Source organism: Xyrauchen texanus, chromosome 2, assembly GCF_025860055.1.
Source record: "Xyrauchen texanus isolate HMW12.3.18 chromosome 2, RBS_HiC_50CHRs, whole genome shotgun sequence".
NCBI classification, from domain to species: domain Eukaryota; kingdom Metazoa; phylum Chordata; class Actinopteri; order Cypriniformes; family Catostomidae; genus Xyrauchen; species Xyrauchen texanus.
In genome coordinates, this window is record NC_068277.1 from 53,402,164 (window position 1) to 53,417,642 (window position 15,479).

Consider the following 15,479-nt stretch of genomic DNA (forward strand, 5'->3'; position numbering starts at 1 on the left):
ATTAGGCAGTCCAAGGAGGCAAAAAGGGCAAATAGGCTGTCCACGGGGGCACAAAGGGCAGACGGGCAGACCAGGGAGGCCGAGAGGGCAAGTGAGCAGTCTCTGGGGGTGTGTGCAGGGAACCAGGTCGGGTGGCCTGGGGAACGTCCCCCGGGTAGGGACAGGTTTAGAGGGCCTGGGAGCTGGCCACTGGGCAAGGGCCGGTTCAGGGGACCCGGGAGGTGGCCACAGGACCGGGACAGTTCGAGGAGGCCTGGGAGGCGGCCACAAGACAGGGACAGGTCTAGGGGGCCTGGGAGGTGGCCATCGGACAGGGACAGGTCCAGGAGGCCTGGGAGGTGGCCTCAGGACAGGGAGGCGGCCTCAGGACAGGGACAGGTCTAGGAGGTCTGGGAGGAAGAGTGGCCACTAGGGGAGCTGGCGGAGCCAAGGAGGACTTCTGAGATGGCGCAGTCGAAGACTTGGGTGGTGGCGCCGAAGGAGGCGCAGGCAAGGCCGCAGGAGACCCTGGGGGCGGAGCTGCGAGGGGCTCTGGAGATGAAGCTGAGGGAGGCTCTGGGGGCTCAGGAGGCAGAGCTGTGGGAGGCTCAGGAGGCAGGGCCGTGGGAGGCTCAGGAGGCAGGGCCGTGGGAGGCTCAGAAGGCGGAGGCCTGGAAGGCTCTGGAGGCAGAGCCGATGGAGGTGGCGCCTTAGGAGGCTCTAGAGGCGGAGGCCTGGAAGGCTCTGGAGGTGAAGCCGTGGGAGGCTCAGGAGGTGGAGCCGAGGAAGGCTCAGGAGGCAGAGCCGAGGGAGGCGGCGCCGTAGGGGCCCTTAGGGGCGGAGCCGTAGGAGGCCCTGGAGGCGGAGCCGAGGAAGGTGGTGCCGTAGGGGCCTTTAGGGGCGGAGCAGTAGGAGGCTCGGGAGGCGGAGCTCTAGAGGGCTCTGGAGTCTCTGGTTGCAGAGCCGTAGGGGGCTCTGGGGGCGGAGCCGGAGGAGGCTCGAGAGGCGGAGCCGTAGGAGGCTCAGGGGGCGGAGCTCTAGAAGGCTCGAGTGACTTGAGGGGCGGAGCCCTGGAAGGCCCGGGTGACTTGAGGGGCGGAGCCCTGGAAGGCCCGAGAGGAGGAGTCCTGGAAGACTCGAGTGACTTGAGAGGCTGAGCCCTTGGAGGCTCGGGAGGAGGAGCCCTGGAAGGTTCGAGAGACTTGAGGGGTGGAGTCCTAGGAGGCTCGAGTGACTTGAGGGGAGGAGCCCTGGGAGGCTTGAGGGGCGGAGCCCTGGGAGGCTCGAGAGGAGCCCTAGGAGGCTCGAGAGGCTCGAGAGGCAGAGCTCTGGGAAGCTCGAGAGGCTTGAGAGGCGGAGTTCTGGAAGACTCAGGAGGCGGAGCTCTGGGAGGCTCGGAAGACGCTGACTCTTGGACGGGCACGACCACTGGCGCTGGCTTTTGGACGGTCACGGCTACTGGCACTGGCTCAGGGACGGTCGAGGCTACAGGCGCTGGCTCAGGGGCGGTCGAGGCTACAGGCGCTGGCTCACTGACTTCAGGGGCGACAGGCTCGCTCACAGTTACGTGCGTAGGTGCCGGCTCGCTGACTGTGGCAGGCGCTGGCTCGCTGACCGTGGCAGGCGCTGGCTCGCTGACCGTGGCAGGCGCGGCCGCTGGCTCGCTGACCGTGGCAGGTGCGGGCGCTGGCTCGCTGACCGTGGCAGGCGCGGGCGCTGGCTCGCTGACCGTGGCAGGCGCGGGCGCTGGCTCGCTGACCGTGGCAGGCGTGAGCTGGAGAGCGGAGGCTTTCCTTCTCCTCCTTCTCCAGGCGGAAGAAGTTGGCTGCGCTGGCTCATCGATCCGGGAAGGCAGGGGCTCAGGCTTGACAGCCGGAAACACGAGGAGTGGTTCCTCGAGTGCGAGTTTTCTGAGGGTGAGACTCACGTACTTCCTCCACGTGTGCTCTCGAATTCCGGCGCTTCCCGCCACTGGGCTGATGATAACCCGCCCCGGTAGATGAGCTTCAGGGAAGCGTCGTCGAACCCGGTGTGGGTGGTGACCCCGGAGAAGAGCCGTGAGTACTCGCGAACGGGAAAATTTGCATGGGCCAGTGTGGATAAAACCGCTGCTAGATCCATTTTTTCCGGTCGGTCTTTCTGTCACAAATGACGGTGAAGGTAGACTCGGGATGAGGATCTAAATGCAGCAAGTTTTATTAAACATAAAAGGCAGCACAAAAGAACACCAACAAAAGAAACATCCACGATGGGAAAAGGTAAACAAAACACGGAAGGCATACACGGGGATAACTACAGCGAAAACAATGATGGGAGCATAAGAAACGGGCATCTACTTACAACAAAGACCGACGGGAAATACACAAACACAATGAAGACTAAACGAGACACAGGTGAGAACAATGAAGAGTGCAGGCAGTGAGAGAGGCCAGGAATTGTGGGAATTGTAGTTTTGACAAGGACAGTGAGAAACGGGGCGAACAACAAGGAAAACACGACATGGAGTGCGAGCGGTGACGGGTGAAGTGGAAAACACGGAGCAGACAAGGAAACATGACATAAAAGTGGTAGTGCGACAGAGAACACGGCAGACAACAGGTAATCGTGACAAGCATCATGTTTTCACATCATTAGATTTTGAGTAGTTGTGTGTAAACTAGTGGCCGACCAATATTTCGCAGATGCCGATAAATCTGGCAATATTCAGACCTTTTAATTATCAGCATCGGCTGATAAATGTTCCTGTTTGGAAGATTTTTTTTCTTGAGGACGCTGAGAATCGCCTGCTCGCATGTGAAGCGACTGAGACATGTTTTGTTGTTACATGCCGTTGTGTAACTATAATAATAAATCGGTGTGCAACACAGTGTCCGCATATCAGAGCCGTGGCAAATGCGTTTGAGCTCATCATTTTAAAATGCTCACCAGTTTAATTCTCCCTCTCTCTCCTCAACAGTTCCCTGTAACTTTTAACTTTCTTGTCTAATGCTAAAAAGGCAAATGTCAATAAAACTAAAATAATATTTACTGTCTGCTAATATGCACACATCTTATTTAAACAGATGTAATAAACCAACCTCACAACTATATACCGCACGTATTCTATTAGCCTCTCCTCAACAGTTCCCTACCATTTTAAACTTTCTTTTCTAATGACAAAAGGCAAATATCAATACAATTTCTATTATATACCGTTTGCAAATATACAGATATCTTGTTGTGTATTTGATGTAGTTCACTAACCTCACGAACCTCACAAATCATGATGGTCAGTGGTCACAATCCAAGCAGGCGATCCAGGCTGTTTAAACTGTCAGGCGATTGCTGCTGCTCGCTGGATCCGCATGAGTGCAACCAAAGTCTTTCTAGCATGTCAAAACACTGTCGGCCACGTTTGGAACGCTCTTGGGAGGCTACAGTTGAAGTCAGAAGTTTACATACACCAAATACTCACTCATACTTGGCACTCAGTTGTTCGCAATTCCTGACATTTCATTGTAGAAAACATTCCTTGTCTTAGGTCAGTTAGGATCACTACTTTATTTTAAGAATGTGAAATGTCAGAATAGCAGTAGAGAGAATTATTTATTTCAGCTTTTATTTTTTTCATCACATTCCCAGTGGGTGATAAGTTTCCACAATTTGTTAGTATTTGGTAGCTGTAAAGTTTGAGCAGACTCCCATCCAGCAGAGGGAGCCCTCACCTGAATTCTGAACTCTGTCACTTCCTTTTCTTGCTACATCAGTTCCTGTCATATCACTTCCTGTTCACCATGTATTCACACACTCACTTTGTGAAGTATTGCCAGTTATCTGCCTTACCAAGCGTTTATTCTCTACCATTGTTTTGACTCCTGTTATGACTGTTTGCTGGATTCACGTCTCTGGATTAATGTTTTGGATTTGTTTGCCTGTGGACCGAATTATCTGTGTTTTGATTCAAGCCTGTGACCTGACTACGTTTGATGACTACTTTTTGGAATGTTTTTTGAAATCCTCTAATAAATATCCGCAAATGGAAACCTCTCAGCCTACCTCCTCGTTACAGAATACTTTGCCTGTCATGGATTCAGCAGATGTCTCTTAGTTGCTTTCTACATCAGATATCAAAATGAGATGCTCAAGGGTTTTCAAAATCAGTTATTGACTCTGCAATCCACCAATGGACAGTTGATTCAATACATGATCTGATCCAAGATGGCGGCGCGGTAGCACGCAGCTGCCACTCCGGATCCAAAATGGTGCTATGCAGAACAACATGGTGGCGAGGAAGACCACAACTCCTCCCAACGACCAGGTTCTCTGTCTTACCATGGCTGATGTGAGAAAAACTCTACATAGAGTTAACCCCTGGAAAGCTGCTGGACCAGACAACATTCCTGGCAGAGTGCTCAGAGGATGTGCTGACCAGCTGGCAGATGTTCTTACCAACATCTTCAACATCTCTATGAGCAGCGCCGTCGTTCCAACGTGCTTCAAGGCCACCACCATCGTCCCCATGCCAAAGAAGTCTTCAGTGTCCTGCCTCAACGAGTACCTTCCCGTCGCACTCACACCCATCATCATGAAGTGCTTTGAGAGGCTCGTCATGAGGCACATTAAGAACCAGCTGCCCCCCTCACTAGACCCACTGCAGTTCGCGTATCATCCAAACCGTTCAACAGACGACGCCATCGCAACCCCCCCTCCATCTGGCCCTCACCCACCTAGATAAAAAGGACTCATACGTTGGAATGCTGTTCATAGACTTCAGCTCAGCATTCAACACAATCATTCCTCAGCACCTGATTGGATAGCTGAACCTGCTGGGCCTGGACACCTCTCTCTGCAACTGGATCCTGGACTTCCTGACTGGGAGACCTCAGTCAGCCCGGATCGGGAACAGTATCTCAACCACCACCACACTGAGCACTGAGGCCCCCCAGGGATGTGTGCTCAGACCAAATGTGATCCACCAATCGCTGTTACTGCTGTGGATGATGGCCCCATCAGTAAAGGTTGTATCACTCATCAAACTCTTCCTTTTCTAGGATATCCTTGGTTGTCTATTCACGAACCACAGTTTTCATGAAGGAATAAGGATTTAATCCGGTGGTCACCTCATTGTCATGTTCACTGTCTGGAACTACCCTCCAAGACTACAGTCTGCGCAACCCATTTCACCAAGAACCTCACTCCATTACCAGATAATGTTCCCAATGAATATGCTGAGTTAGCGGATGTGTTTACTAAGGAGAAAGCCACCAAGTTAACGCCTCATCGCCCTTGAGATTGTGCCACTGACCTTCTTCCTAACACTTCTCCACCTAAGAGCTGTGTTTATCCACTGTTCTGGGATTGATTTGCACTTTTCGCACCAAACTAAATTCATCTCTAGGACACAGAATGCGTCTCCTTCCTGAGCAGTATGATGGCTGCGTGGTCCCATGGTGTTTATACTTGCATACTATTGTTTGTACAGATGAACGTGGTACCTTCAGGCATTTGGAAATTGCTCCCAAGGATGAACCAGACTTATGGAGATCCAACATTTTTTTTGAGGTATTGACTGATTTCGTTTGATTTTCCCATTATGTCAAGCAAGGGGCACTGAGTTTAAAAGTAGGCCTTAAAATACATCCAGAGGTACACCTCCAATTCAGTACATCTCCTATCAGAAGCTAATTTGCTAATTGTATAAAGGCTTGACATTATCTTCTGGAATTTTCCAAGCTGCTTAAAGTCACATTTAACTTAGTATATGTAAAGGTTTGACCCACAGAAATTGTGATATAGTCAATTAAAAGTTAAACAATCTGTCTGTAAACAATTGTTGAAAAAATTACTCATATCATGCACAAAGTAGATGTCCTAAACGACTTGTCAAAACTATAGTTTTCTAATATTAAATCTGTGGAGTGGTTAAAAATTTGTTTAATGACTTCAACCTAAGTGCATGTAAATTTCTGACTTCAACTGTATTTCCAGTCATGCTAGTGCAGCTCCTCTCTACTTGAATGGGTAAAGACCAAAATCTCCAAATCGGTTGGTCAAGTTTACGATTAAAGAACATATTTCAAATCAGTAGTACAGTCTGACAACAATAGTTTAATAAATGGTGATTCTTTACCTAAAATTTTCCCAGATATTATAGCGAATGCACATGCGCCTTCTCGAGTTGATTGACAGGCGATGTCTGTATCTAAAAGGTGATCAGCTCTTTTACCTCTAAGGCGGGTCTTCCAATCTTACATCCTTTGACTGTTGGCTGCAGTTGGCCGTTCTAATTTCTCCCATTTATTTTAATAGAATTGGCCCATCTCTGGTAAATAGTCTCTCATACAACTTCAAGGTAAAAGCACTTCACGTGTGCTATAAGTAAATGTCTTATTAACTATGCACTGTATGCACAATAGGTTTGATTATGTATTTTTTTAGTAAATGCGATTGCTAACGCGGATTTGCTATCCATGTTTGCTGGACTACTGTGTGTACTGGTATTGCCTTCTTCCTAATATATAAAAAATGTATTCATGTGCAAATAAATGACTAAAATTTGATGACTAAACAGTAATCAGAAGAAACTGCTATATACCATTTCAAATACAACATTATTTTTTTTATTCTTTTTACAAAGTTTTGTGTGAAATTGGGTATATATATAACTAAATAAGAGTTGTTGTTGTTTTTAGCAATTTTATGTTTGTGTTATTTACTATATTCAATTGTATGATATATCAGCAGTGTATCTGCCTATCGGCCACCCTGCTCTCTGGATATCACCATCGGCCATTAAAAAACCCATATTGGTCGACCACTAGTGTAAACGATGACAACTGTGTTGAGTTGTTTAACTTTTGCTGCCCGTGTTTACCGTTTTGGAACACAAGTGCATCACAGTGCGAAATGTGTTTTAGTGAGTGAGAATGTGTTTAGAGTTTTGCAAAAAAGAGTGATTTTTGGGATTAGGTCAATGAGCATTTGGTTCAGAGAATGGGGTTTAGTATTTTAGCAATTCAGAATAAACTGTAATATCATGAAGTCTTTAGAATGTAAAAAGAAGAGAGAGATATGGAGGATGTACACAATCTTCCTTATCCCTAAACAAACACATACACTCTGATGGGCTGATATGATGTCCTAACAGCAGTGACCCATCAAGCATCTAAATTAACTCTTAGAAGAGCGAGAAAGAAAGAGAGAACCGGGGAACAATTTCAAATTATTAGTAAGTCAGGCATAGGTGAAGAGAACTTGTGGCTCCTGGGGATGGATTCATATTTCAGAAGTCTTATTTATTTCTGATCCAGGTGTGACCCTCTCAGCACTGCACAGTTAAACTCTGGGTATTGATCCATCTAGCCTTCGGACTATCCGCCCAAGCATCCCTTCATATGCCTGTCCATTTCTCTATTTACTCACATCATCCATCCATCTGTCAGCCTATAGTATCTGTCTGTCTGATCATCTGTCTGCCTGCCTGTCTTTCTTGACAAATCAGTTTGAGCTTTGATCAAGTCTGTTTTATAATTCTCCTCATTGCCTGTTTCTCTCTCTTTCTCTCTCTCTCTCTCTCTCTCTCTCTCTCTCTCTCTCTCTCTCTCTCTCTTCAGTAACACTTAATTTAGAGTGTCTTTGTTATACATATTACATGTAAAGACTAGAGTGATAACAGTAAATTATGCATAATTACAAGCAACTAACCCTAAACCCAACCCTTAACCTATAGTAATTTCATATAGTTAATTAATATTACTATGTACTTACATGTGTAATTACACTGTAACAAGGACACTAAAATAAAGTGTAACCAAGTCTTCAGTTGAATTATTCATTTGCTTCATTTATTTAATCTGTGATGTCCAAGATTATGAGAAGCACAGCTTTTTAGATAACAGCATTTACTAGATTAAAGATGAATGAATCAATCAATCATTAGTTGACTAGCTCATGTTGCTGCTGTCTCATAAGCTTAACCACTAAGACCAGCTTGATCGACCAGCTTCCTCCATCTGGACCGGCACCACACCAGCATACACCAGCTTGTACCATCAAAGGATTTATGCTGGCCTAAGACATTTTTGTTTTCAGCAGGGTTGGTGAAACACCAGATTGGGTAATGGAGGGAACGGTTTAGCACTGTGTTAAATGCTCAGTGAGCATCTCATTGCTTCCACATGATATGCCCTCCTTCATCAAAACCTGCATCCAACTGCTAATGTACTCATTCTTTTTATGTAATGTTGCTGCAGTGACAGACATAGAGAGAAGTAAATGGACATTAAGTTTTTTAACTGGTGAAAAGCATGGGTTATGTTGGTCTTTTAAGCAGGAAAGGAAAGGAAATGGAGAGGAAAAATGGGGAGCGAAAGGGAAGGCAAGGAAAAGAGCAAGGCAAGGCAAGGAAAGGAAAACAAAGGGAAAATGGAAGTGAAGGGAAAGGGAAAGGAAAGGAAAGGAAAGGAAAGGAAAGGAAAGGAAAGGAAAGGAAAGGAAAGGACTGGATGCAGTTCTTTCATGGATGGTTATACTATAACTAATTAAGAAGGCAAAAAGACAGGCAAATATCAGGCCCTTCTTTTAAGGAAGGAGAGGAAAAATAAAAAAGAGAGAATTAACGAATAAATAGGAGTAAATAGCCAAAGGTTTTGAAGATAGCTGGAAAATGTTGTGTGGATTGGTCCTTAAAATATGGAGTACTGTCATTAATGTTGGCATGGTGACAGAGAGCACCCATACTACTTTTAGAGCAACCTCTCTCCCACTTAATAGCACACACATACAGAGACTACAACAGCGCGAGAGAGGCAGAGAGATAAATGGTCCCAGTGTGAAGTGTCCTTCATGTGTGTACATGAATATGCATAGAGAAGCGGGTGCTCTGTAAAGTGAGGTACTAGAGCACAAACACACTGTTTGTTTGTGTGTGTATGCATGTAAGTTGGCTTTATTTTACTGTTTTTCATCTTTTTTTTTTGCCTAATGCCACTACATGAGGTACTGTCGGACGTGTACTATAGAATGTGTGCATGTTAGAATATGAGAGAGTGATGGAAAACTAAATGGCCCACAGCATACCTTGTGGTTTTTTATTGGAGGGAATGAGGTGTTTGTGTGTGTTTTTACGTATTGATTCATCGTCAAACGATATGCCAAAACGAACGTAGTGGGTGGGTCCACTTTTATTAAAATGGTTATAACTCTTGAACGGAATGAGATATTATCACTAAATTTGGTGCACTTATGTATTAGGCTATTCTGAGGTCACATAAAAAATGCACATCTCTGCCTCTTGGTGGTGCAATAAAAATTAATAATCTAAAAATGGCTCTAACTATCATTAGTCCGATCGACTTGAAATTTTGCATGCAGTTTCTTTGTCCAAGGTGCCATCAATGTCTTTGAGGACAATTGAATATCTTGAAAAACATGGCCGCCATTACCCAAACAGCTTTCAGCAGCTTTTATAGGATTAAATAAGGCCGTCGAATGAAAGCTGGTAGGCCTATTTATGTCTTGGTCCAAGAGGTCAGTGCAAAGTGTAAAAAAAAAGTGGCCACCGGGAGCTGCTATCGCATTTTACATTCTTTTAAATCATTGTCTATATAGCTGTGTTCACAAAGAAACACGTTATTCCTACCATATTGTAGATCTCCCCATTCTGAACCATTAGTTTGAAATAAAACATTCATTAAATACTTTTAATTATTATTATTTTTTTTTTTTTACAATTCTTTTTTTTTTTAAGTCCTAGGCCATTCACCCGATTGGAACCAAACCAATGCAGAAAGATTCTCTGCAGTCCCAATATCAATATTTATAAAAAAAAATCTGAACTTTACATGCACCGTTGCAACAATATGCAAAATTGTACAGCGTGGGCGTGGGTCAAAACTCTTGAATGGAATGAGATATCATTACCAATTTAACAACACTGATGTAGGAGTTCAGTATGAGAACACATGATAAAAATAGCCCACCCATTCCTCTTGGTGGCGCTGTAACAGTCAGAAATGTAAAAAAAATTACATAACTTTGTGCTTCCTAACCTGATGTTTCTATAAATTAAGGTGCTTTATTATTGTTTTAGGTGCTAACTGACTGTGTGATTCATACTTAATATCTGTCACATACAGGTGAAACACGAAAAATTAGAATATCGTGCAAAAGTTCATTAATTTCAGTAATTCAACTTAAAAGGTGAAACTAATATATTATATAGACTCATTACAAGCAAAGTAAGATATTTCAAGCCTTTATTTGATATAATTTTGATGATTATGGCTTACAGCTTATGAAAACCCCAAATTCAGATTCTCAGAAAATTAGAATATTACATGAAATCAATAAAAAAAAGGATTTTAAATACAGAAATGTCGGCCCTCTGAAAAGTATAATCATGCATATGTACTCAGTACTTGGTTTGGGCCCCTTTTGCATTAAGTACTGCCTCAATGCGGCGTGGCATGGATGCTATCAGCCTGTGGCACTGCTGAGGTGTTATGGAAGACCAAGATGCTTCAATAGCGGCCTTCAGCTCTTCTGCATTGTTTGGTCTCATGTCTCTCATCTTTCTCTTGGCAATGTTCAGGTCAGGCGAGTTTGCTGGCCAATCAAGCACAGTAATACCATGGTCATTGAACCAGGTTTGGTACTTTTGGCAGTGTGGGCAGGTGCCAAATCCTGCTGGAAAATGAAGTCAGCATCTCCATAAAGCTTGTCTGCTGAAGGAAGCATGAAGTGTCCCGGTAGACGGCTGCGTTGAGTCTGGACTTAATAAAGCACAGTGGACCAACACCAGCCGATGACATGGCTCCCCAAACCAACACAGACTGTGGAAACGTCACACTGGACTTCAAGCATCTTGGATTGTGTGCCTCTCCATTCTTCCTCCAGACTCTGGGACCTTGGTTTCCAAATGAGATGCAAAATTTGCTCTCATCAGAAAAGAGGACTTTGGACCACTGAGCAACAGACCAGTTCTTTTTTTCTTTAACCCAGGTAAGACGTTTGACATTTGAAGCCCATGTCCAGGACCCGTCTGTGTGTGGTGGCTCTTGATGCAGTAACTCCAGCCTCAGTCCACTCCTTGTGAAGCTCCCCCACACATTTGAATGGCCTTTTCCTGACAATCCTCTCCAGGCTACGGTCACCCCTGCTGCTTGTGCACCTTTTTCTTCCACACTTTTCCCTTCCACTTAACTTTCTATTAATGTGCTTTGATACAGCACTTTGAGAACATCCAACTTCTTTTGCGATTACCTTTTGAGGCTTTCCCTCCTTGTGGAGGGTGTCAATGATGGTTTTCTGCACAACTGTCAGGTCAGCAGTCTTCCCCATGATTGTGAATTCAACTGAACCAGACTGAGAGACCATTTAAAGGCTCAGGAACCCTTTGCAGGTGTTTTGGATTAATTAGCTGATTAGAGTGTGACACTTTGAGCCTACAATACTGAACCTTTTCACAATATTCTAATTTTCTGAGATTCTGAATTTGGGGTTTTCATAAGCTGTAAGCCATAATCATCAAAATTATATCAAAGAAAGGCTTGAAATATCTTACTTTGCTTGTAATGAGTCTATATAATATAGTAGTTTCACCTTTTAAGTTGAATTACTGAAATTAATGAACTTTTGCATGATATTCTAATTTTTCGAGTTTCACCTGTATAATATCTGAAACATCTGAGATACATCAATGAAACATAACTAAGGTACCCCATTAAAGCTCCTGAACAAGCAACCTCTGAGCGATTTCCACAGGGGAACAGCAGAACTGTGTGTGCTTAGGTATCTATAGTAAGACTTGGCTTACAAAAGCTTGGTAAAGATTTTCTCTCTTGCATCTTTTATCTCTTCCCAGCTCAGTCAATGTCTATATCTATTAGCATTTAACCATTCCACTACATTATGTATGTCTGTGTGGGATTGTGTGTGTGTTTAGTATTTACCTCTCTTGTCTGTGCTGATCCTAGGTCACGATTAGCAGCTCATTTCCAGGTGTTTGTCTGTGTGTGTGTGCGTGCGTGCGTGTGTGTTGGCTCCAGGGATGTGTGTTTATCCAGACACAGGTGTGTGTATGTTTGTGTGTCTATCCCGTTTCCACACACACACTCTTGAAACATGAGGATTCAGCTTGAGTCAGACTCTCAGTTCCACTTGTATCTCCTCCAGTTTGACTTGTAGAAAATACCAAGATATTGTCTTCCTTTTTTAAAGCGCTCCTACTACAAAACATTTTGGCATTAGGGCCTTTCAGTTGTTTCATGTTTCCACTGAAAACATTTTAAAATTCTCACAGCGTGTTCTCCCACTTTTTTTCTATCCAGCTGATTTCTTGATTTTCCAGGATTTTCAAAACTCAACCCTCTACGCTTTTTTCACCCAGTGGCCATGAATGTTCATGTGCTGTTTTTAGCCTTCCAACACCTTTCTCTTGCTCATTCTCTCTTTCTGTCTCCTTTTATTCCTTTATTCCAGGTCTGTGTCTTATCTGTGTGCTCCTCCGACTGACTTTGTGATTTTCATGTATTCATCTTTTCAGTTGTTTGTTCCATTCTTCTTTCAGCATACAATTCCAGTGAGCTGCTATACTTCCGTGGCCTTTATGCCTTACAGCAGAACATCTTTCCATGCTTAGATAGAAAAAGAGGGAGGGATGAAGGAAATGAGGGAGGGCTGAAAGATGTGTTGATGCTCCTAGAGTATGAGGAAGGGATGAGAGAGAGGAAGAGGGAAGAAAAACATAAAAATAATTTCAAATTGTCATTTTGAATGCTCACGTACACAGATATACCTAGAAAAGGGAGAGAGAGAGGGATAGCAAGAGTGATAATAAATAACATAGAGATAGATAGATATCCAGAGAAAAATGCTCTGAGATTACTCTTTCAGAGCTCTGGAGTCTTAAGGAGTTCATGAGTTATGTTTCATTTAAGTATCAGCTTAGTCTCAGATGTTTCTCCTTAAATTACTTTATAGAATTACAAAAAGTAACAAATGAAACATTTGTTTGGCATACAGTAAGAATACAGAGCTATACATTTGATGTGAATAGTATAGCTCAGATAATGTAAACGTTTATGAGAAATGTTTGAGGTCATATTGAAGTCTCTGACTTTTGACTGAGACTTTGAGATTTGGTTGGGGCCTGGATTAGAGAGGGGAATCATATGGAATTTAACATTTCTGATTCCTCTTAATGATTCTTTTTGTACTTTTGAGGAAGAAATATTTTGAAATAAGATATGCAATTCTTATTGGATTTATGGCCTTCAGCCGCTTGTTGCCAAATAATGAGAGCATTTCCTATTTTAATAGAACAGATTCTTGCAAAAGCTGTGTTCACACAGACTTTTGAATTAATATTTTTGGTGGCGTAGTGGCTAAAGCACAGGGCTGTTAATAAGAAGGTCGCTGGTTCGAACCCCACAGCCTCCACCATTGTGTCCTTGAGCAAGGCACTTAACTCCAGGTTGCTCCGGGGGGGATTGTCCCTGTAATAAGGGCACTGTAAGTCGCTTTGGATAAAAGCGTCTGCCAAATGCATAAATGTAAATGTATTATTATAAAATACCTAAACCTAATTTCAACCAAACATATAATGTGTATCTTTAACTAAATATTGGCACATTCAACAACCATCCAGTAATTTCTCTGATTTAAGTCTAACAACCCTGAAGTATACATTACACACAACCCGTTCTCATTCCCTAAGCGCCCAATTGTGCAGAAGCCATCCGTGTCTGCATGATGACGCCAAAGGTGCCCCCTGGCGTCCTCTTATTGACGCGATGAGAAAACTTTGTTGTCAGTTATCAGTCTTTGAATATTATTTTGTGTGCTTAATTTCAATGTTTTATAATACTTAAAATATATTAATGTGATATTACATTATACAAGCATATATAGTATTTTAGATCCATAATCAACAATATAAAACATGAAAGAGATACTTTGATATACATAATTTGATATACATTATACTATTTATTTTTAAGCGCCCAACTACACATGTATGCCTAAACCTAACCAGTTCTCAACAATAGAAAACGTTAATGTTAAAATGTTATGGTGCTTTCACATACAATGCAAAGCGAGCATTTCGCCCGCCGCTATTACATACAAAGTCAATGCAAAGATGCGAATAGACGCAAATTCACGCAGGCGGCGTGAATGAAGCTAAAGGCACACGCAAAATTGCTTCAATCAACGCATGACTCTTGTCGCGAAACCCTATCAGCATTAGGATTGTACGGATATCACTGACGTACTGACGTAGGAGCAGAAGAAATCTGGAAAAATGGATGAACAAATTGTTGTAACGGTGTGTGGGCACCCGAAATTGTATGACACAACGTCATACATTTACAGAGACCGGATGAAAAAAGACATCGCTTGGAGGAAAGTGAGCGAGACTTACTACCTGGTAAGTTCTGAAAATATGCACGTCTACTTGATTCCAGTTAATGGTTGTACTTCACTTCGTAGAAGCCCCTCCTGTTCTTTTCCGGAAGAGAAGGGGGAATACTCGTGGGTTCGCGCCACTCGCGCAAGCGTGAGATTAAACACAAATATAAAATCCAGCGGTCAAACTCGTGCGAGCAATGCAAGGTGAAACATTTATTCGAGTTGTATGTGAACGCAGCATTATGCGGATTCTACCAGAATGTATCGTTCAAAAAATTTCACATGAAATGAAAATCATATCCCCAACATATGTCACAATGACAAAATTATACCCCAACATACACTGAAACAATGCTAAAATTCAAATGCCCATTGCGTCAGTGAGTTGATGTCAAAAGTTTCTCGTTAAAAGGACACACTTGCCAGATGTGTTGTAAAACTGACGCCAGAGGGCGCTTTTGGCGTCTGTAGATTAACGCGCTGGGCTGCTGCACAAGCATCAGTCTTTGACCCCTTGGGAGTGAGAATGTGTTGTTACACAGTAACAGTTCTTGGTTCATTTCGAGTCAGACTTGACTAAGTTTTTAATTCACTAAAAGAACCGGCTGATAAAATGTTGATTCAAAAAGACTTGTTTCACTGGCTGTGCTGTATGATTCATGCTGCAGATTCACAAGAACCTGCCCAGATGCATGTTTCATTTGGAATCGGGCTACACTGGCCACACTGTGTGTTTCATGTAGATTCAAAAGAACCGGCTCATATGAGTCATCCAGACTACACTGGTTGCACTGTTAGTTTTACTCTGTAGATTCAAAAAGGTTCCATTCGTTAACATTAGCTAATGCTATAGTTATCATGAACTAACAATGAACAATTAATGTTTTACATAATTGATTAATCCTTGTTAATTCTTGTTAATAAAATACCATTGTTCATTGTTAGTTAATGGTAGTTCATAGTGCATTAACTAATGTTAACATGCACAACATTTGATTTGAAAATGTGTATGTTGATATTAACATTAACCAAGATTAATAAATGCTGTTAAAGTATTATTCATTGATAGTTCATGTTAACTAATGTCATTAACTAATGTTAACTATTGGAAC

General features: G+C 43.2%; 2 protein-coding genes across 3 annotated transcripts in view; one reads left to right on the forward strand and one right to left on the reverse strand.

Annotated features, from left to right (window-relative positions):
* The window catches only part of pcxb (pyruvate carboxylase b), a 299,005-nt gene that overhangs the window by 201,836 nt on the left and 81,690 nt on the right, over positions 1 to 15,479 (forward strand). The window lies entirely within an intron of this gene.
* Positions 1 to 15,479, reverse strand: part of LOC127618728 (leucine-rich repeat and fibronectin type-III domain-containing protein 4-like) — a 45,718-nt gene that overhangs the window by 25,540 nt on the left and 4,699 nt on the right. For both annotated transcript variants that reach the window (XM_052091350.1, XM_052091342.1), the window contains exon 2: positions 11,910 to 12,657. The gene's annotated coding sequence lies outside the window, so the exon portion shown is untranslated. The remainder of the gene's footprint in view (positions 1 to 11,909; positions 12,658 to 15,479) is intronic.